Source organism: Pygocentrus nattereri, chromosome 3, assembly GCF_015220715.1.
Source record: "Pygocentrus nattereri isolate fPygNat1 chromosome 3, fPygNat1.pri, whole genome shotgun sequence".
Taxonomy (NCBI): Eukaryota; Metazoa; Chordata; class Actinopteri; order Characiformes; family Serrasalmidae; genus Pygocentrus; species Pygocentrus nattereri.
This window is the reverse complement of record NC_051213.1, coordinates 27,962,443-27,985,392: the sequence shown is the minus strand read 5'-3', so window position 1 is coordinate 27,985,392 and position 22,950 is coordinate 27,962,443. Positions and strand designations below refer to the sequence as shown.

Below are 22,950 nucleotides of genomic sequence, written 5' to 3'. Positions count from 1 at the left end.
CTTTAAAGTTTTGGGGTATTTGAACTAAAACAGAGATTCTGTTGTTCTGTTAACTTAACATTTGCAATTCAACTAACTCAAGCATGGTAACTATGTGATTTAAAACTACATTTTTTTCAGTCTATGTGGGTCCTAGCATGAAAATGTTTGGAACGTCTACTCTACTGTGAAGGTACATTTTTCGTGCTTTAAGGTACAAACAATGGAAATGCACCCTCAAAGGTACATCAGAAGGGTCCCCCCTCCTGACAGTTTAGTACCATTTTTTTCTAGTAGTGTGGCCCATTCATTATTAGTCAGTTTCTGAATGCAGGACCACTGTTGACCAGATATTCCTTGGGTGGTGGATCATTCTCAACACAGCAGTGACACTGACGTGGTAGTAGTATGGTAGTGGAGCTGGCATGAATGTATCAGGTACAGTGGTGTGGCTGGAGGTTGTACACGCATCAGCATCACTGTGAGGTTGAGAGTAGTCCACCACTCAATAATCCAGCCAAGACCAGCTCTGTGGTCAGAAACTGACCATTGATGAATGGGTAACACAAATGGTGCATCAACAGATGATCTACAGTCTCTAATTGCAGTATAGCAATACTGTGGCACACACATCATACATCCAGGGGAAGGTACAGTAGTAGCCCTGTTTGTTGTGAAAAAGTGAGCTTAAGGGTGAAAGCAGTGCACCGTGGTAGATTTTGGGGTGCATCCAGCAGCCGGGAGGAATCTGGGAGAGGAGATCATTTGTTTATTTGATGGCATGTCATGCTAGTTTATTAGGCTGTCACCCATCTAGTGCTTTGTCAGGAGCTGATGCCTCCACTTCTCTCTCTCTCTCTCTCTCTCTCTCTCTCTCTCCTGGAGTTTTTCTTCAAACTCAACAACTCTGCTGTAGTAATTACAGCTGAAGTGAGGCCAATCCAATACTTCAGTAAAAAAGCTTAATGCCGAAGCCACAACTACACAGCAAAAACGACTACTTACACATGTGAAAAAAAACTATTAGAAGTATTGGAGGAGGCTTTTGGAAGTGTTTACACAAGCTTGGATGCTTCCCTTTGCTTAAGACTGCAAATCGAACACCTGATTAGCTTAATAGCGAACTATGAGCTGGAACCTAAGTGGTTTTTGTTAAACACCTTTACATGAACATCCTGATTTGAGGGCTGTGGTCAGCTCACATGGACGATATCTGCCACAAGCAGAGTACTTTTTTTTTCATTTGCAAACCCAGAGCGTATTCATACTCCCAAGCAAAAGCTCCACACTGCCAAGATGGCAGGCGTCTTTTCGGTTAATGAATTGAAATCCCGAACAGACAGTCAGGGGGGAAAGAATACAACACACATGACATTTAGACAGACTGTCTGCCAGGGGGAAAAATTGTGGAAAACACTGAAAAATAGTGAAGGTTCAATTCCAACATTTCAGCAGCAGGTAACGCATTCTAACCCCTATTTATTTCAGTTTACATTTACTATGACAGTAGACCAAATTATGACACCATACTGACTTCTCAACAGTGAATGTTAATGTTATAAGGTGTAGTAAAAACTATATATCCCAAAATACTTTAACCTTTAAAAGTCTACCATTAACCCTTAAAAGTTATAAAAGTTATTATTTTTTGTTATACATTTGATTGACAATGCATAATTATTAAAATGCAATTGCATAATTGCACACATACATTCTTATGTAATACTTTTGAATTATACAATTATAATAAATTACATTTACATTCAGTATCATCAGATTTCAGTCTTCATTTCAATTTCAGGACAGAATCTGAGTGGTGTTTCTACAAAAGAAGACCCAGCAATAACTTTTCATCACATTCAAATTTCTTCTCTTCTATATGTAAACACAAAAATAGTTTTAGTTTGGAATTCTCATTTTTCTCCACTTGTGTTACTGAGCTGTGACTGAGAAATAATTCACTTTCACATTTAAATAATTACAGTTCATTTTACAGCATCTTTTTTTTTCCTTACAACACTTTTTTATCACTAGTAATAATCGCAACTATATGGACACTAAGTAGACGAGAATGCCTTGCTTGCCTCTAAATAAAAAGTCTCAGAGTCTTCTGGCATTTGTCTCTAACCCACTCGTGAAGCTGCAGCCATTTCCAAATGGAAGAAGGACTGGATTCAGAGAGGTTAGGGCCTCCAACAGCGGCATTAGTCTCTCTGCTCAAGGTCGAGGTCGGCCGAGGTCACCTCTACTGTCCTGACTCTCAGCTGTGGTATGAAAGAGAGTGGGGGAGAGAGAGGCAGCCGGCTGGACCGTGGCCTGTCTGTCCGTGCCCTTCCACCACCACCAGCCCCCCCACCTCCCCGCCTTTCTGCCTACACAATGAAATGACATGCTGAAGGTGGAACTGCATCTGGCGCAGTATCCTAGCAGGCCTGCCACGGCCCGGGAAACACACGCTGTTGCCAGATTGCCAGCTAATTAAGGAGCTCTTGGATGACCATCAGTAGCTCTTTCTGGGTAAGGTAGCTCAGAGCCGATCCCCCTCCCGCTCTCCTGGTGTGAGGCCTTGGAAGTCGAATGATGAGAACCCCCCAAGAGAGCCTCTAATTCTCCCTCATTCACCCCCCCCTACCCACGAAAAACACATTCCGATTGGATTTATTCAAACAATCAGGCCCGATCAGGCTTCTGGACAGATTTTAAGCGGCAGTCTATCTCCTGACCACTGCCCAGTCCCTAATTAGCCATGCAGGGCCTTTAATCCATGCAGATCCCATCAACCAATTTCCATAATGAAAGTTTTTAGCCATGGATTTAATGCAGTTTATTTTAAAAAAAAAAAGCCTCTAAGTTTGAAAATTTTTTGACAGAAAGTCTCTCCCCATTCTATTTTGTTTGTGCATAATGTGTGTGTGTATATATGTGACAGGCGGGCACAACATGGTAAAATGTGCCCAGTTTGACAGCAGCTCTGTGTGAGGGCAGCCGCGGTTGTTTACCCGACTTTATTTCTCCTGCTCGCTGCCTTTATTTCTCACGGCTGGGAGGAAAAGTGAAGAGAGCGAGAGAGAGAGAGAGAGAAAGGGAAAACAAGACATGGAGGAGAAATGTTGCTGCTCACTAATAAGATGCCCATCATGTTAGCTCGACTGATTTGCCTCTCTCTCTCTCTCTCTCTCTCTCTCTCTCTCTCTCTCTCTCTCTCTCTTCCCCCTCCTTGCCATGATTACATTCTAAGAAGCCCTCACTCCTCCCCAGCTGATCCTCATCTTGTTCCGTGGCATTAATGATACTTCAGTCACCGCAGCTTTCAAGCGCCACTCCCCCCCCGTTTCCACACCGAACAGAGAGCTGACATTTCCTGACATTTTCCCAACTAATTACAGTACAAATAATTAAGCGTGTTCGCGTATGTAACAAATGAAGGCGAAAGCCGTCTGTCAGGCCACCCCCCCACCTCAGTGATTGATGACACTCGGCGGGACTTTATCTGATGGGTCCCTGCCACGGGGCCCTCCCGAAAGAAGCAAATTTATTAGAACGAACAATGCAAATTTAGAAGTCATCTCATCCAGTTAGGCGCCCAGGCAATATCCGTGTCAAGGTGAACGTGACAATGAAAGCAAAATATTTGCATTTTTTTTTCTCTCTCGCTCGCAGAGCAGGGTTGAAGGGGGGGATATCAGAGCGGGGAAGATGACAGGCCTAATTATTTCGGCTCACACGGGCCAAGACAGCTGTTTCTGCTGTCCTGAACAAGCCTGTCACGCAGGCAACCAAATAGGTCTGCACGCGAGTCGCTACCCGCCACCGCGGCAGGGATGGGTGCCGCTAATGACCAATGCTAATGTCGCTGCCATGTCTCCCCGGAACCGCGGAAGTGTCACAGCGCACTTTCTGCAAGCCAGTCAACATTTTGCTCCATAATTACGTGTTAGAGAATTAATTCCTGCCTGTCAACTCACCCACCCCCTGGCTGCCTCTCCACGGCATACGTTGACGAAGACGAATGACATTGAATAACCACGGTAGCACCACTGCACGTTAAAATAATGTGAGAGATGAGGTAACGCCATAGTGTTTATGAAGAGCACACTCGCCTAACTCGGCTAACGTGGCCTTAAGCCAGTGGTGACACACAGCTATATGCACCCGGGCACCCAGCATGCTGGCTTAATTTACGTTTACATTGATGGCATTTGGCTGACGCTCTTATCCAGAGCCGTTTTACACAAGTAGGCGAAGGTGGTGTTAGGAGTCTTGTCCAAGGACTCATATTTGGCATAGTGTAGGGTGCTTGCCCAGGTGGGGGATTGAACCCTAGTCTACAGGTAGAAGGCAAAGGTGTTAACCACTACACCACACCAACCTTAATTGTCTGATACTGTTGTACATTTTCATACAAAGCATGATAAAGTTCATAGACCTTCATATTAGATTCTTATGTCCCTTATAAGTGGTAGCTATTGCTGGTAATAAGAAAAGCATGCTGGAATTATATGTGAATTAGTTCTCAATCGTGGTTGATTGAGGTAGAGATATTCAGCTGAAAGTATGGCTTCCAAGCTTTCAAATGATATTAGGTTTGTGTTTGTTAATAGAGTAGTAGCATTTGATGAGCAGCTATTGCTGCATGTACAATCTTATTTGGCAGAAAGAAAAAAAAAAAACATCCTTCGCATTCCATGTTTTTGTCGTGCTTTGACATCAGCAAAAATGGAAAACTGTCAGAGGTGTGGGGACAAACCTGTCAATACAGAATGTAAGTTGTATGTAAATGTAGGCTAATTAATTATGTAATTAGAACTTGAGTCTTCTAACATCCAGTTACGTATATCCCTCTACACGTTTGTAAGAAGTGTGATTTAATGACGAGTATCGAATCTTTTAGGCCTTAATTTCATACTTGTTGAAGTTTACACAAATATGGGTCAGAGAGCTCTGTTGAGCTCAACACTAATGACAACAACTTCTGCTGTAATTTAATGCATGAGTATACTGGCTTGTTCTAATATAACCACAAAAGGTGAAAAAGCAGTTCTTTTGTGCCGTTAAATAGCAATATGTTGAGTGTGCACTAAGGACTTGGGGGAATAAAAAGGGTTGCCTCCTACACTTACAATGAATATACAATTTGTGATCTGGAGCAGGCACACAATGGCTCTTGAGGGCTGGACAAATCCTGATGGGCCTTGGGAAAGCTACAGGGGGAGCGAAGTTTGCCACTCGGTGGCTAAGCTCCTGTGACAGAGCAGATGGGCTTCAGGTCACACTGAGATCCCATTGAGATTCAGGATCCAACATGACTGCCGTTTGGAAAGAGAGTGTGCAAAGACTGCCTTTGTCTAAGATCTGCACTTTCAGTTGTGTACAACAGGCTTATGTAGAGTAAAAAAAAAAAAAAAACACAGCTTCCTGACCTATTTGTTCAAATCTGATCTGAACAAGCGAAAGGTATAATCTCTTAGAGAGAATTTCCCTTGCCCCAGATCAGTTCATAATTTCTTTAAATCTTTTGAAGCCTTTTCTAATATTGGGATGTCACTTGGGATACTAATCATAAATTGTGATGTGTGTGATGATATTAAACTCAAAGTCTAAAGCTCCCAGATGAGCTATCTTTCAGTCAATATGTTACTCAACATTTCAGCAGGCTCAGGTTCTGCAGCATTTGACCTCTGACCTTCCTGAAAGATGAGCTGAAGGCTCAGTTATCTTAGCAGGACAGCCATATTGTCCTCCAGGTGCAGAGGAAGCTGGGGACATGGACAGACCACCACAGATGACCTATTTGAACTCGCTCAAATGGCTTTCCAGATCTGGGAGGCAGTTGTTTGAAGTGATTTGTAGTTTCTGAAGGGAATGATCAGATGAGTGATCAGATACCGGCGTGTTAGGGTTCTGCTTTGAGTTGGTAAATAAAAGTGACTTTGTGCACAAAGTCTTCTGTATTGATCATTATTTGAGCGTCAACCTCTACTGGAGGCCTCCAATATGTAAAATGTAATAATCATATATTTATTGTCAATTTTATTACAAAACCCTTCTTTGTATCTTCACAGGTTCATGAATCTATGGGGTGCAAGTGTGAGTTATGTGTTATATAAATATGATTTGTAAAACAGATAGATTAACAGGCTACTTTAGCTATGATAGCTATTGTGCTGCTATATAAACTATGTTAACCAACTGTTTCAGGTTGATTTTCCAAGCATCAGATGGAGTGGTGTAAAAGATGCCAACGCTAGACTCTGAAGCAGAGGAAACATATTCTGTGGAGGGACAAATTATGCTTTTCTATCTGGTAGACTGATGGATGAGTCCAGGTTTGACAAATGCCAGGAGAACGTTACCTGCCAGCCTTTATTGTGCCAACTGAAAATGAGGAGGGACAATGCTATGGGTTGTTTTTCAGAGGTTGTGCTAGGGAAATTCTAATGTTTCAGCAGACCAAGACATTTTGGACAACTGTTTGCATCCAACTTTGTGGAAACACTTTGGGGAAGGCCCTTTCCTGTTCTAGTATGACTGTGCCCCAGTGCACAAAGCAAGGTATATAAAGGCATGGTTGGGTGAGTTTAGCACTGAGCCCTTACCTCAACCCCATTAAACACCTTTAGGATGAAGAAGAACAGAGATTGCAAGCCAGGCCCTCTCATCCAACATCAGTGTCTGACTTCACAAATGCTCTTCTGGATGAATGGGCAAAAAATTCCCAGAGACACATTCCAAAATCTTGTAGAGAGCTAACCGGAAAAGTGAAAGCTGTTATAGCTGCAATTGGGGACTAACTCCACTTTAGGATTTAGAATGGGATGTCGTTTAAGCTCCTGTATGTGTCCCAGTACTTTCGTCACTATGTTCATAACGGTTGTTAGTGACACACTTGGCTGCAAATATCCCATCCAAAATCCAAACTGGACAAATAGGGTTCATTTCTTATCCAATTTGCATATCATGACTTGTGGACGGCGGTACACATAGCAGTTGTGTGAAACTTGACAACAGCCAGCAGTAGTCAAGCAAGAAGAACACATGAAGCCACCTGAAACTTTCCGTGTTCACCTCGCCACCTGTCTCCGTGTTGAGCAGGAGACCTACGCGAGAATGCCACGTTCTCTGTAGAGACACCACTGTCAGCATCAAATGTCACAAGTGTGTCTGGGTTCAGCGTGGGCCAGGCAAGAGCGAGAATAGGAGCTAGAGCAAGACATGGAGCTTTATTTCATCTTAGCTGTCCTCTTCACATGCAGACAAGACAATTAGGAATAAAACAAAGGCTGTCATAGGATTTAAAGAAGAAAAGACATTAAACAGCATAAAACAGGTTTAAAATTTCCCATTATAAAGCCACCAGTGATCCTTGAGCCCTTGGGATAGAGCACTTTGTTCGCATGTCACAGTGGGATAGCTAATTTTGTCAGTTTTTCCTTTCTTTCTGTTCTTATTTTCCCCTTTGTGTTTCCTTTCTTTTTTGCCCCCTTAACAAGTAGTTAAACAGCCAACAAGTGCTCAATATTGGGTACTTCTTCAAGACTGTTAGAAAAACATCCCAAGTGTCTCCTCATGACGATGCTTGAGAGAATGCCAAGATTGTGTTTCATTGCATCAAGGCAAAGAGGAGCTGCTGTTACTGTCTAAAATCTTAGCCAGTTCTGATTTTTTTTTCTATCATTACATAATATCTTTTAATGTCTTTAATGATTTTCAAAATGCAGGACATAAACATTTATGAACATACCACCATTGGAGTTAGCATTTACTTATTTGGCTTTATGTTCACGGTGGAGTTTTTAAAAATATTTTGAATATAGATTAAGCAGAAGAAGAGTTGTTCATGACAGGTGGCATGGTGTCAAATATCTTTATTAAAACAGTTATTAAGTGTGTAATGCAACTGTGCAACACCTTCATGAAGTACATAAGGTGTCGTCATCAGTGACTATAAACTTTACCACAGTGTTGGTTCAAATACTGCAATGGGCTTCACTTGCTTCAGTTAGTGTTGGCATCTTTTACTCTGTTTATAACCATGTGCAAATCATTGCAATCTGCCTTAAGTTGGTGCTGTTAATGAATGCAAATACACATCTGAGCGGAACCGTGTCTCTTTCGCCGCTGCGGTAGGGTAAAAAAGAGAAACAAAGGGACTAAAAGGACTAAAGGGACTAAAATAAACACATGAGAACAGATCCACCCATTGGAAAGAATGGCCTGCAGCTGTGTGTTTAACCTATCTAGCAGCTCCAATCAATGTCGATCCTCCACCTCCTCTCTCCTTCACGTCTTCAGCCTCCACTAAAAAGGGAGCCACTGCTTTGTCGCCCTATGAAACATGCACAAACTAATAGGATGAGATACAAAAAAAGAAAAAAAAATTATGCTGACAGTAAATCATATTACATTCCTAATAAGCATTAACTGGATAACTGGGTCAAAGCGGTATTATCTTAATTGATTTTTTTCTAAAGAAACCTGACAGGAAAATGTCAATGCTTGAATATTTCTTCATGCATCATTAAAACAAGATTGGCTTTTAACAAAAGGAGATTCCTGTGCCGAATTGATTCTTGCTCCAGGCTGCCTGCAAGTAAGTGTATTACATAAAAATCTATACAGGATATTAAAACGACGCTATTCGGTAAGACAGTTACAATTAAAAGCTGACACCCGCCCCCACCCCCTCCCCACCCCCCTTTTGTGAGGGCTTCGGCAGCCTGCCCACAAAAATGCATTGGTGCTCTGCTGAGAGCCAGACCAATCAATGGAGGCGCACAGAGGCAATGGGTTATGAGACTGGCAGTAGGGGGTAATTGAGCTGTTCCGGCTTCTGCAGTGACGTGCAAGACTTTCCTTCTCACAGATCCGCTAACCAGAAGAATGCCGGGCCTGTCTGGTGTAAATGGATTGACCTAGTGGTCTAAACAGCTGGGTTGTAGAGAAGCAAGTTTTAGCTGATTCCTGCTAACCAACTGTGGTTAATTGGTGGTTAAGTATTAACTACCAAACCTAAAATCATGGACATGACCCATCAAATTATCAATTGAAAAAATGGACAGTTTCAGTTCTGAAACCTGACTAACCTGGCTAAGAGAGGCTTCAAACCTGGCTAAACCATGTCTGAAGCCATTGCAAAATACTTATTATGCATATCTTAGGTGCTGAATTCAACTGAATTCTGTATTAATGCACTGAGATACTAAAATGTGTTCCTTATAGTCCTGATAGATGTGGCCAGGCACAAACATACACATGAAGGAAATGGCTATAGAACTATGTTAATTGACCACATGATGACTTTATCGTCTTGCCCAGTGTATCAGTAGCTTGCCTTCTCTAGAATTTTGTACACTCCCATGTGATTTCCTCAAACCACCATACATCATACTTTCTCTCTGCGAACATTAACAAAATATTTGTCTTTCTTATTCTTTGCTTTTGATATGATATATTGCATTTGTTTATTGTCCTTTAGAAAACTGGTTCTAGAACACCACTCTTTTAGCAGTGTGAATTTTTTGCATGGCTATCTACTGGAACCAGTTGCCTGTTGTAATTCAGAAAAGTTCCTCAACTTGATGAAGCCATCTGTTCAAATAGGCACTGTCGTTTGCTGGAAATGAAATGAATGTTGTTTTAAATTATAGTATTCGTCAAACAATGGTTTATTTGTCAGTTAACGGTTAATTGATTAGTCATTTACATTTTTAGTCAGTACCAATCTGTTCTTATAAGTATTGAGGTAAAAGTCAGTTTATGGAAAACACATTGTAGAGCAAAGCAATAAAGTGCAATCAGAATTTTACGACACCACAGAATGGAGCAACTACACTTTAGGAGCAACTACACTTTATTAGAAACCAATACTTTATAGGACTTGTAGAAAGTTCATATGCTGGTGTATAGGTAGTGACTGTATCCCCTCTGCTGTCATGCACATGCCATCCTCTAACTATCTATCAGTTATCAGTTTCTGGCCACACAGCCATTCTTGGCTGGATTTTTGTGGGTGATGAAGAACCTTTAACCTAGCAATGGCATTGTGACATTGACTTGTGTACAAACTCCAGCCACACCACAGTGTCACTACCATGTCAAAGATCAAAAAAGTAGTTTTTAAAAACAGCCCACCATCTAAATAATGATGAAAGGGGTTGAGGGTGAATAATAAATTGTGCAACAAATGGGCCACAGTCTGCAATTGTATACCCATATAGTGAATCTAAAAGTTAGACAGAGCTCAATAAGTAACCCTTGTGGGGACGTACATGATAGGAGTTCCTAATAAAGCCGAGTGAGAGTGTTAAGCCTTTCAGCGATTGTTATGGCATTACTGAGAACTGACTGGGCAGTTGTGCTGATACCTCTCTGGGTCTTCAAATCTTTCGTCTAAGGTTCCATCTCTGTGATATTTGAGGAGGAGCTGAGACCGCAGGGTGAGGCAGTGGTATCAGCTGTGTGAAGCACAGGACAGAGTTCTGGCAGGGGAGTGACATCAACAACAACTGTATACATGAATACAGCCATTAGATGATGATTGATCATGAAAGATTCTGCACAGGTCTTATGCTAGAATGTTTCATTTATCATCTGCAGTGATTTGTATTCTACAGTAACTCTAGCGTAGGCTGGAATGCAGTCTCACATTATGTAATTCACCACTGAGGTCATGTTGCATTCTAGCAACAGCTGAGTCTGCTGTGATTGGATGTCTACATGTCTGAAACTGCTGTTTTGATCTTTGTAAGTTGTTCTTTAGGTTTAATGTACATGGAAATAATCATTCAACAAACCCTATTTACAACAGAGAGGCCTTCCACTTGCAATTACAGACACTAAAGTGGTGTCACTGTAGTCTAGATAATGTAAGAAATCTTGCTGTGTTGACCCTGGTGTTGTAATCACAATTCCCAAAAGTTTAGGCACACATTTTTGATGCTACTTTTTGACTAACTTGATTTTACTTTCCAAATCAGTCAGACTAAAATTCCTGTAAACATTTGATGGACATGAAATGGCCATTTTGCTTTTACAAAAATGATTTAAACATTGGAAATGTTTGAGCTTTCAGGTGAAATTATGTCCTAGTGATGAATGCTGATATTACAACAAGGGGATTGATTGAGGTAGAACTTTTGTCAGTTTTTTCCTGTTTTGCTGTTGTAATATTTGAATAACATTATATTTCAAATGTTAAGTTACTGCAGACTAACCAGGAAAACATGTTTGTTTACATTGCCATTTTCAAATGCTGTAGTCACATGAAAAGTAATGATTTTTTCTCTTTTTTTTAGCATGCATGGTCATATCAGTACTTGATCATCATTTAAACAGTATGTATGGCTAAATGTTATTTAATAGAACAAAAAACAAAGGCAATTTGAGAAAAATGTTAACTGAGATGTCATTTTTGTATGTTGAAAAAGTAAGCACATCCCTGGCTTTAGTAACTGGTACTGCCCCTTTTGAAAGAAACAACTTTATGTAGCCATTTTCTATAACTGTCTACCAGTTTCTGGTATCTACTTGAAGAAATCTTTGTCCACTCCTCCAAGCAGAATTTTCTTAACTGTGCAGTGTTTGAAGAGCATCTTGCGTGTTCATTCCATTTCATTTCCACTTCTTGCTTTTTTTTTGGCTAAGCCATTCCTTGATTAGGTGGATTTACTTATAGGTTTATGATCATTATCCTGTTAGAAGGTCCACTTATTCAGCTTCACCCTTTTTACATATGGTACACATTATCCTCAAGCACTCTCTGGTATAAAGGGGAATTCTCTGATTGCAAGTCGGCCAGGCCCTGAGGCAGCAAACCAGCCCCAAGCCATAACATTTCCAACACCATGCTTTATAGCTGCTATGAAGTTCATCTGATTAAATGCTGTCTTTGTCTTTAGCCAAACATGTTTCTGGTACTGTGGCCAAACAGCTCTATCTTTGACTTGTCTGTCCAGAGCACATTGTTCCAGAATAACCAGGACTTCACCTAGATATTTATTAGTAAACTTAAGTCTTCCTTGATGTTCTTTTTAGACAGCAAAGATTTCATCCTGGTGCCTCCCCCAGCCTATCCATGTAAGTCAAATGTATGCAGTCTTTTTCTAAATTCTCCATTTAAATGCACTTTTACATCAAAAGTGGCAAGAGCTACCCACAAATCCTGTGATGAAATGTTTCTTACAAAGGCATCTTGGTGTTTGCTCTTAGATAAATGTGCTGGGCCAGCCTGGCACAGAAAAGTTGTTGATGATCTTCCAGACAGTAGAAGGACTGATTTCCAATATTTCAGTCTCTGAAACCCCTGAGACTGAAACTTATAGGCAACTAAAACCACCTTTCTGAAGGCCTCAGAGAGCTCTTTTTATCTAGGCATACTACATGGTGCAATAAAAAAAGCAAAGCAGACAGGATATCTGAGGTTGAAATTACCCTAATGGTGTTCTAATTATTAGCATGTGATTAGGTACACCTGATTTCAAACTGACACGTTTGAAGTAGTGAAATGCGTAGAGGTGTACTTACTTTTTTCACATGAAAAAACAACATTACTGTTTATTTCAATTATATAAATTCATAAACTACATAAAGATAAAAAAGTATATACAATTACAAATGTTAATTTTAAGTTTCACTTGTTCAATTACATCATCTTTACCTATAAATACTGTTTATTTGAAAGACTTGATATCTGTATCTCCAAATATGTTGAAAAAGTTTTCATGGGGTGTACTTACTTCACATGTTTGTAGGTGTCCCCAAGCTTTTGACACAATACAGGGTCTGTGAAACAGGAGCTCTTGCAGCATACAGTCCCATCCATGGTGCTATAGAGAGATAGAAAGAGACAGAGAGAGTATGATAGAGATGTGGAGGGAGAGTGCGAGAGAGAGAGAAAGACAAAGACAGAGAAAGAGAGAGACGGAGGGAGAGGGTTATTGGCACAGATGCCCGACAAGTGTGGTGGAATAAATGAGTCTCACTGACACTCCGATACTCATCAAGCGACTTCCCACCGAGCGGCATCAGTTAAGACCCAATAAAGACGTTGGGGCTGAAGGAGATACACATACACATGGCCTGTCGACAGCTAAAGCACTGAAACACAGTGTTTGTTTGCAGACACATGGGGCCAGTGTTTTTTTTCTTTATTTTTTATTTGTCAGGTTACATTTCAGGCAGGAATCTGCACGTTTGATAGTTAAACTGTAGAAATGTGAGAAGTGTAGGTCCTCAGATGCAACTTGTGTTTATTTGTGCTCTTGGAAGAAAGAGGGTTCAGTCGTATAAGTTACTGGGTGTTTTTTGTTTGTTTATTTTTTTGTTTGTTTGTATTTTCAAGACGAGTGGCTGTTTCATTTGCTGTTCAAGGGATGAAGTGCATATCCCACACGCACTCCTTAATTTGAGTGGATCTGTGCGAGCCACCTTCCTTTTTGGGTTTGTCCTGGAAGCATGTCGGGAGGCATGTAATGTTTGCACAAAAAATACTCTACAGAAGTGCAGACTTTGCTTTGTTGTTACAAATTCAGCCTGTGTCTGGAGTGGGAGGAGTGGCGTGTGTGTGCGCGTGTGTGTGTGCAGGCGTCCACAATGCAATATTCATGACAAATTCTGCAGCAACTTGTCTGTTTTCTGGGCGGCTGGAAAACAGAGAGCGAGAGAAAGGCTCACCTGACATCTGCATATGCCATTCAGCATTTGCAAAGGGGACGTGCTTGTGCCTGTGCAAGACTTCCTAAACACTTTGAGGTCAACAAATTATTAATATTTAGTATCAGCACTGATGACAGCGTGGCGTCCTCCAGAGAGATGTGGAAAAAAGAGAGGAGAGGAGAGAGGAGGAGAAAGGAGGTGAACAGAGGGGAGGGACAGAGTGAGGAGCAAAGGGAGACAGAGGAGAGGAGAGCTCCAGGGGTCTCGTCTCTCCTCGATGCCGAGCTTGTTTGGCAGATGGAGCTGTCAGTTTGGCTCTCCGCTTAATGCCTTCATGCATATGGCAGGCTCCTTTAAAACCTCATGCTCATGTATTATCTATGGGTCTAAAAACAGGCAAGGTGGGGTGAGGAGGAGGGGTGCACCGGGCATATCACAGGAGTTTAAACTTCTGTAAACAACTCGAGCCGCCGGCGTAAGACGTGATTTCGCTGTCAGAAGAGGCAGGAACATATGGGCTGGGACAGGAAGTGGCGGCGTACCTGCACAAGGCGCCCTCCTCCGCCTCCTCCTCCTCCGGCAGGCGGACGAGGCTGAGACATGATGTCGTGTGACAGTGAGAGACAGATGAGGAAGGGGAGGGCTGGGAAGGAGGGGAAAGGGGTGGTGATTACTTTTTCATGAGCTACCTGACAACTCATGTCCTGACCACTAAAAGAGCAACCTCGGCATGAGGAAACAACTCCATCGCTGCTGCTTTGTAAGGAAGGTCTGTAGAACCACAGATACGGGTGGGATTTAGATGGGATGAGAATGGGACAGGATAGGACAAGAGGACAAGACAGGATAAGGATACAGTGAGGATGAAACTGGATGATGATAGGATGGGACAGATGGAACAAGGACATGATGAGGATAAGCCTGGATGGAATGAAAATGGTATGCAATGGGATAAGAATGATATGGGACTGTACAAGTACAGGATAGAGATTGTATGGCATAGGACAATATAAGGGTGGGCAGGGATGAGGACAGGTTGGGACAGGATGAGGAAGGGATGGGACAAAATGAGGATGGGACAGGATGAGGAAGAGTTGGGATGACATGACACATGGATGGGATGAGGATGCAACAGGACAGGATGAGGATAGGATAGAACAAGATGATGATGTGTGAGATGAGGTTGGAACAGGATGAGGGTGGTATAGGATAGAATGAGGATGGGATGAAAAAAAGAAGGCATGGGATGAGAATGGGACGGGACAGGATGTAAACAGGATAAGCATAGGAGAGGACAAACCGTGGACAAGATGAGATGAGTACAATTTTCACTGCCATATTACACTTTTAGGGACAGATTTTTTTTTCTACAACAGTAATATCATCAATTTCCTATGTCTTGGCTGTGCTCTCTCTCTAACACCTTTTCTCTTGCCTTCATGGGAGGACATGGGAGGACATGGATGGTTGACAGCAATCACAGTTGAAAAAAGTTCCAGGCAGCATCCGCGAATGCTGTCACTGAGCTTTACCTCCATAGTGCCTCACAGAACATGGTGGACGGCTTGATGTGCTCTGCAGAGTTTTTTTTTTCCCCCACTAGCTGTATGTCAATAGCAAACACATTTATCTGAAGGTTATTTCTGACAAGAGAAGGAATGAAGCTGTGGACTAAAGTAGTAGTATATAAAGTGGTGTATGTTTTAGCAGGACCAGTAGATCTGCTCGGTCAATAGAAAAGTTTGTGTGAACATAAAGAGTCACATTTTAAAGCATTCAGGTTTGAATGAACTCAGTGGGTATCTGGAATCTGATTTTGTGATTGGGATTCTGTTGACATATCATAATAAAAAGCTAAAATATGTTTCCAAATTTGTTTGATGCTAGCATTGGAGAAGTTAGCAAGAAATTGTATAAGCTGATGTTAATAAAATACCATTGCACAGATGTTCTGCTCTCTCTCTCTCTCTCTCTCTCTCTCTCTCTGTCTCTCTCTTTATTTTTCTAACACTCACACTGAGGTATTCCCAGACTGAGATTGAGACTGATGGTAGTGCTGTTTATTACTTAACCCTCCTTCATGTAAGACAGATCCATCAAAAGAGAGGAATGAACAAGAGCAGCAAGAGAATTGAATCAAAGTTGATGTTATATTATAGTCACATGATGCAGAGAAAAAAAAGATACAATTCATAAAATGATGTTGTTCACTCTCACAATCACTGCCTCTCCCTGAACACCTCACCACTATAATCCTTTTGAAACCAGAGCATGGGGTGTAGCTTTAAAAGGGTGAAGAAAAAAGAGAAACCTACAGTCTGATCAATAATTAAGTCTTTCCCTTTCGTCTGTCATCGTGTGGCCCTGTAACAACAGCCAGCATGACTGACAGATCTGGAGCGTTTGATGCAGGACCACGTTCATTCTGGAGGTCAGCACTGCATGTGTCTGCGTTCAGAAGACTAAGTAAAGTACTAGTATCAATCATCTGTTTAGACATACCTACTCACAGAAGGTATTTCTTTATTTTTGTATTGTTCTCTACATTAGAATCAGAGTGAAGCCTATGACCTAGAATATGAAATGAAGAATATGAATCAAAACTATGAAATAACACTTATGGAATTACAACAGTCAGAGGGTTAGACCTTCAACCAAATAGTGCAATTACCTTTACTACTACTACAGATTTTTATGTGTATTGATTTCAAAAACAATTAAATGCTTGAGTCTGAAGCATTTCGTACATTTGAAAATGTAGATTTTTCTGTTAAAATTTATAATTTGACTGTTGACTGTTTGACTTTTATATTACATCACAGGTCTCAGAGGTCTCTCTCTTTTTTAAGCTACTTAAAAACTGAAAGATGCTAATAAAGAAATTGTTGCAAACATATACAGGTGTCTTTCCAGTTTTGACATTGTCATTGCACATTTTTACAATTAGCATGATTTAATAAATTTGCTTAAATTAAATGCATTAAATACATTTGCTACACATTGTTTTTCATAATTAGAGATAAAAATATATTTTTTAAAGATATGAGACACTTCATTTAAAAAATGTAGGAAAGGAAATAAAAAAAATGAACATCATATGAATTTATTAATAAACATTTTGTTAAATGAACAGGAGCTTAAGAAGAATTCCTAAGAAGATTTCCTACAACTGAAAAGGAAGACAAGCAGCATTTTAAATGAACATTAGTTCCCTAACAGTTAGAAGACAAGCTTTATTTATAACAAAGAGCGCTACGTGGAAACGGGAAAAATCTCAGAACAAAGAGAGCTAAGTTACTAAACTAACTGATTCATGTACAATGTGATGTACTTAGCTAGAAAGTCAAAATGTCCAAATGCCAAATATAGAAATATTATCAGATATTAAGAAAGACTGATCACTGTGAATAGCTGATATAAGCAGGCTTGCTAGCTAGATGATTATCTTCTATTTGTTACATATCAGCTAATTATATTAGCTAATGAATTAACTAACTTGTAGACATTTCAAAATACACTTGTAACATAAGAACATTCAGTAATATTATATTGCCTATGCATATCCCAATGATGTCACTTAGATTTGAGGAAATGAGAAAATTAGCAACTACTATTATTGTTGATTATGGAGTTTCTTTACTGTTTTCACTATATTTCAGCAAAACAGGCCAATTTGGGGACTATTTAGGCAGACCCTGCAGTACAATACTCTCTCATGGGCTGTACAGACTGTGGGCTGCATTTGGAGTGCATTCATGGCAAGAAAATATACTTCACATCATTCATACACTTTAGACAGAAGTGCAAAACAACTACAAAGTTTCACATATAAAAACAACTCCGGAGATTTTTCGAAATCACACTTGGAAATACCATTCCATCGTTCACTCCCAGAATGATGTTCTGGTGCATTTTGGTCCATTTTGATCACTGATTTAAAATGATCTCACAACACAACCGATTGGCTAAAGCACATTGCAAGGATAAAGACCCCACTAATGGACTTTAATGAGACACACACCTATATTTAAACTACATGGTGAAATCAGTGTTAAGATGATGGAAAAGTTAGCAGGAGGCTTTTACATCAGTTGACATTTGGTTGATTGACAGTGTTAGACTATTTCTCACCTGCATCTATTCAGAACACAGAAAAAAGCCTAGAACTAAACTTACTTGTATAGTAGTAACAAGCCCACCAAGCAGCCAGTGGGCTTGGAACAGTTAGTTGTAATGTAAAGGCAACATGTGGTTCAGTTAGATGTGTCAAAACGTTTGACTAGATGATGATGAGACCTTCTGAAGTCTAACACAGGCCTTCCTGAGAGGCGCTGCTCCTAAAGGCCAGATTTACAGCGCTGCGCTGGTCGGTGGTAGCTTGTTACAGCCGATATGAAGAGAGACAGGCCGGTAAATAAAGCTGACGGTAATGGAGGAATCGATGGGCGTATTAAGGGCTGGGGAAATATTGATCAGATCTATCAATAATTCAGAAACACTCACAAAAAGAGAATGCTCATGCTTGGCTTGGCTTAACCTGCTTTGTCTTTCAGTGTGTGTGTGTGTGTGTGTGTGTGTGTGTGTGTGTTTCATATTTACATTGTCATCATAAAACCAGCAGCCCCCTGCTGTCCTTCTCATCATGTCCATTTTTCAGGCCCCTCTCCGTTATTCCTTGCGTCTCCCACTCGTTTGTGAGCTTGTGGCCATGTTATTCCGATGCATGGCGGATAAACGACCCCTTTTATTTATAGCTTGGACGAGGAATGACAGCTGCTGTTTATTCGGCGTGTCGGAAAAGTTATTTTCAGCACATCAGACGCACGGCGAATGTGGAGAGGCAGTTTGCCTTCGCTGAAGACGGCAGGGCCGTGGAGAGAGAAAGAGAGAGAGATGGAGGGAGAGAGGGAGGAAAGAGGAAAGAAGAAGGGCTTGGCCTAATAAACTGGCATCCCCCCTCGGTGTGCGGTGTGTAGCGAGTGTTATTCATTATTCATGCTCATTAAACTGGAGGCCTCCTAAGAGCTCTGGCTGCCAGCTCCCTGCCAAAGTCTGCTGGGTTTGTGATGTGCCCACTTGAGACCGACAGGATTTAAATCCAGGACACTACTACTGAATAACGAGCTGAAAAACCACCCCCCACACACCACCCCATCACACACAGGCACACACACACACTTACAGTACATACACACACATAGCTTCCAATTTCACCTAAACACATTTGACAAAATAGAAAATTATTCCTCCATTTCTTTCACTCTATAATGCACTCACACATACACATATACATTCACTCCATATACATGCACATGCAGCAGTCCAGGAGACCACCTTTCATTTATTTAATTTCTAGTCAAACCGGCCAAGTTATTTTAGCAGATATTTCTTGGGAGATTCGATATAAGATAATCCACTTGCATAAGGAAGGGGAAAGTCAAAGAAAACAAAGTAGACTCCTGTGCAAGACCCAGTAGACCACCAAAACTGTCACCATCAGATAAATAGTTCTTAAAGCTTTCATCTTTGAGAGAGAGAGGAGAAAATAAAGCTCAGTTCTTGCATTAGATCTGAAAAAATCCACAGGTTTTTTCTGTCCATCCTTCCACTGTGAGAAGACAACTCAACACTATGAGTCTGAAAGGATGTGTAGCTGTCAAATTAAACAAAGATGCTTCTGGTGCTCTCAGAATAATGAAGAAAAAACCCAGACCTCAACATCATTGAATGTTTTTGTATTACTCTGACTGTGAAAATGTAAGCAAAATGTAAGCCTCAATAACATGTCAAAACATGAGGGTTAGGATTAGGTTTAGGGTTGAGGTTAAGGTTAGGGTTAGGATTAGGGCCAGGTTTAGTGTCACGTTTTGGGTAACGTTGGGTTAGGTTAGGTTTTGTGTAATAGAAGTAATATACTGACAACACATCTACTTAATATAAATAATGTATCGACAGTAAATCTGCAAGATATTTACTTCAGTATATTCAGATGCTTCACTATCACTACTTCACTGATATGTTGTTGATGTGTTATTGATAATCTATTAAGGGTTTATAAGTCATCTACAAAGCACCACTGCAAAGAACGTGTTACCAATATATTTTACTGTTTTGGTACTAATACTGAAAAACGTCTCCTTAATGGTCATTTTGATTATAAATTAACTGCACATGCACCAATAAGCCATAAAATATAGATTTCAATTAAGTTTAAAAAGTGTACATTTTGTCTAAGCTTGGTTGCTGCTTGCTTAGTTTTGTATTACAGGCTTCAGTACCAACACACACACCCTCACAGAGGGGCCATGCATTGTGTTCTCCCTCACTTTTCTCCTCTTCACACACGGCATTAGGCTTTGATGGCCTGTGCCGTCGCTTGTCTGCTCTGAACATTTGTAAAAACATAAACTGGAGTGAGAAGTGTCTCGCATTTCCCAGACCCCCTGCCGCCTCAAGATTTTCTCACTGTTCCGGCTCTGAATAAAAGCGCCGCGGCCTGCAGCTCTTATTCAGTGTAGGCGGGAGGCCGTCGAGTGGTCCAAGACATAACAAGCACACCAGAAGTGGGCAGATTCAGAACAACTGGCCAGACCGTCCCCCTCCACCACCCTGCTGGATTGCTGAGATGCTTTACAAGCTGAAACTTCTCCACTTTCTTTCTCAAACAGATGCGTGAAGAGCGGAAGTGGCGTCCAGGAAACTGTTATTTATTGGGATGTGCATGCCCCCAAGCTTGGGCCACAGTGAGAGTCTTTCTTAGGGGTCTGAGCAGCTTGGATAAATAAAGCTTCATGCAGGTAGGGAGCTAGCACTTTCCCATATGTGCATGTGTGGAGAAGCAGGACGGACTCTGGCCAGCTCTCTCATATACTCCTAATGTACTGGAAAGCCGGCCACAGTCAAGCGCAGCAGGCTCTGGTCCAGAACAGCACCAGTCTGAGAGAGAGAGAGAGAGAGAGAGAGAGAGAGAGAGAGAGAGAGACAGACAGAAAAGCCATGTGGGTAGAATACCCAGAGGACTGGTCGTTGTCAGTTTGGGTTATGTTTTAATAGTGGACACTCCGAGGCTGGACTGAAGCGAGACGATGTCAAAAACAAGAGGTCTAAGCAAACACAGCGGCCACAAGAGCCCTCTCATTTATCATGGGCCCATCACAGACATATACTCCAAAAGATGGCGGGGCCGTCCTCTCTCATCCTCAGCAGGCCTCAGCCAGGAGATATCTGAACCCTCTCTTTCCTTTTCCCATTCATTCTGGGCAGAACTTGGCCTGCATTTTGATGAGTTTGGTGTTAGTTTTTGAAGAGACATATCTGTCTCTCTAGATAAGTTGGGTTGGGTACAGGGAGGGATAACTAGCCAGGGGTTTCTGACTGCCAAGGGCCCTAAAGATCATGAGGCATAAGGTAACCCAAACATGCACACAAATCTACAGTAGATGTAAACATTAGATTATTTTATTACAAATGACTAAATAAATGTAATATATGAAAAAATGTTATTGGTTCTCAGGCCTCTCAAGATTTATGTTACTATTGCCTCATGGGATGTTGTCACTCAAATATGATGTTTTAGACGGTATGTCATAGTGGTGTTCCATGACTTGACTTAAAAGAAAAAATAAAAGGAATCATGATTCAAATCTTACACAAAAAGCACTCTGTTAAAATGTAGACACAGCAGGGTATCAAGTGTTACAAGTACATTTTGCAAAGTGCATATAAACATGAAATATTGTGTACTCACTTCAGGTATTTTATTTTAAGCACTGTTGTGTGTGTGTGTGTGTGTGTGTGTGTGTGTGCGTGTGTGAGTGTGTGTGTGTGTGTGTGTGTGTGTGTGTGTGTGTGTGTATATGTGTGTTTGTGTGGGTGGGGGGTGGGGGTGGGATCTCCAGACACATGTGCCCAGGGGCCTTGCTAGACTATGATCTGTCCTTGCGTTTAGCTGGTGTTTAGCTCACAAACAATCCAAACTCAAAATTTCAAACACAGATCCATCGAACGCAAAGATGTTAGTCAAAGGGTAACATACATATATACATATATATATATATATATATATATATATATATATATATATATATATATATATATATATATATATATATATATTCACTGTGTAATTTTTCATAGACATAGTGATATGGAAAAACATATAGTAACATAGTACTAGATTCCTTAAATTTCTAAAAAGTAAAAAATGAAAATTTCTTTTGGAAATTTCTTTTCACAAGTCACAAGCTAACTAATTTTCAATGAAAACCTTCTTTATTATCATCATCATCATTATTATTATTATTATTATTATTATTATTATTATTATTATTATTATTATTTTCTGAATCCAGGCTATCAAATGAAAGCTAATTGTATTTTAAACCATTCACCATCACCGTAACCTCTCTCCCTATTCTACTTAAGTAGATTTGGGTTGCAGTTAGCTGACTGTGTACTTCACTGTTTCTTGAGCTTTGCTCCAGGAGAACAAACAGGACTTCAAAGGCACAGTGTTTGACTAAAATAAGGTGAGGGTGAACGCAAACACGCATTCAATATTTCTCCTTTTCTCCGTCTCTCTTTAAAAGGATCCGTTTGCTCAGATCAAAAGCCTAACCTTTCGACCGTGGAGAACTCCCTCACTGAGGTCTGATTTTCTAAATAAAACTTTCCGCGGTGGCTCAGAGGCTCCAGAGGGCACGTCTCGTCTCTCCTCGGGAACTTTACAAATGCCACATGTTGGCAGGTTGGAGAAGAACAAGTGAGTGCAGCTAAAACAACAAGTGTCAATTAGCGATTTTCACAGCGTGTTTTCGATTCCGCTGTGGTAAATCCATCGCCCTGTGGTTGAAAAGGCAGAGGAAGCTTCTTCAGGCTTTTGAGAATAACTTAAGACCCAGATCAGAACCAAACCATGCCTGCATATGTGGAAGGAGTCAATGACTGCCACATTAAATATACTAATAACCCTTCAAAAATGTTTGTACAGGCATAGATACATTTACTGTCCACTTTATTAGAAAGTCTTGCGTTATACATCCACTCACTGGCTACTTTATTAGGCCCAACTACTACATAGATAAAAATCAATTGGTGTGCAGTAGATTGTAGCCCATGTGTTGATGTACAATTTGTCAGCCCCTTTAATCCATCCTTCATTGACCTGTGATGCAGAGTTAGAGGACCTTTAACAGAAATTGATTCTCTTAAGAGGGGCACAACCTTTTACTCAACCTTCTTGGTCTTCTAGGGGCGTTAATGTTTGTGGTGATCTTTATGACGATGGAGGTTTTAGCTCTTTTGAAGCTTTAAGGATTA

General features: G+C 40.8%; 1 long non-coding RNA gene across 1 annotated transcript in view; it reads left to right on the top strand.

Moving 5' to 3' along the window:
- The window catches only part of LOC108434879, a 62,159-nt gene that overhangs the window by 25,864 nt on the left and 13,345 nt on the right, over window positions 1-22,950 (top strand). The gene's annotated exons all lie outside the window — the stretch shown is intronic.